The sequence below is a fragment of the Tenrec ecaudatus genome, chromosome 5 (assembly GCF_050624435.1).
Source record: "Tenrec ecaudatus isolate mTenEca1 chromosome 5, mTenEca1.hap1, whole genome shotgun sequence".
Lineage (NCBI taxonomy): Eukaryota > Metazoa > Chordata > Mammalia > Afrosoricida > Tenrecidae > Tenrec > Tenrec ecaudatus.
The window spans coordinates 122,231,441-122,232,741 of NC_134534.1; positions in this window are offsets into that span (position 1 = coordinate 122,231,441).

Below are 1,301 nucleotides of genomic sequence, written 5' to 3' on the forward strand. Positions count from 1 at the left end.
GGCGTAGTAGAAAAGGAAGAAGGCATGGAGGAAACACATAGACATTGCAGCATCAGAGGGAGTTCCCTATTCAATGTTCACATGTCACATGCACATGAGACAATTGAAAATAAAAGGGCTAAAGAGTTCCCAGAAGATGGCACCCATGTAGGACCGCCCATATGAATGGCTCACTGTGGGATCACCAGATTTGTGGGTAAGGTAGCCATGTTGAGAACATCAATTAGATGAAAACCCCCATAACCAAATCAAGTCACTTAGTTGTCAATCTATCCAATATCAAGGAAAAGGAGAGAATCATGAGAACAGCTGGAGAGGAAAAAAGGTCATCCCATATAAAGGTAAATAGCTAAGAATAAGCTTAGACCTCTCCTCAGAGAACAGGAAGGAAAGAAGGAACTGGAGCAATGTGTTCTGCAAGCTGAATGATAGTAACTGCAACTCAATCCTGCAAATATCTCCATCAAATAGGTATTAACATTTTCTTAAATAAGGAAACATTTAGAGAATTTGTAAAAACAAAACCAACATGACAAAATATATTTTGCATTATTTTTGGCCAGAAAACCAACAATTGCAGCATACATACACGAGAGAACCACAGGGTGTAACACCACCCAGAAACCAACACACTGAAAAATGAACCCAAAATATTACAGACCCAAAGGAGATACAAAGAGAAGAATAAACTAGGCACACACACACACACACACACCATCCCATACAGGAGAAGAAAGTAAAATACTACACACAAATAGTATGAGATTTAGATTTACATTTAGATTTACTTACACTGAATGTTAATAGTTTGAATGCATGTATTAAAAGAAATAGAATAGCAGACTGGTTAGACAACAAAATCCAGCAATCTGCTGCCCAATGGGACACATCTCAAACTCACAGATAAAATAAACTGAGAATAAAAGGATGGTGAAACTTTTACCAAGTAAATGGCAGTTCAAAAAAGGAGGGGTAGCAATACTGATTTCAGACAAAACAGACCTTTAAATACATGACATAGTATGAGATAAGCATCAGCATTACATAATGCTCAAGGGATCAGTAGACCAAGGACCCTTAAACATATATGTGCCCAATGAAAGACCCTCAAATTTGTCAACCAAATTCTCAAAGAGATGAAAAGAGAAACTACCAGATCAACAATTATTGTAGGTGATTTTAATATACTGCTTTCAGAATAAGATGCATCAACAGCTAAGAAACTCAATAAAGAAACTGAAGACCTGAACAACACAATCAAACACCTTGACCTAGTAGATATTTTCAGAGTTCACCAACCA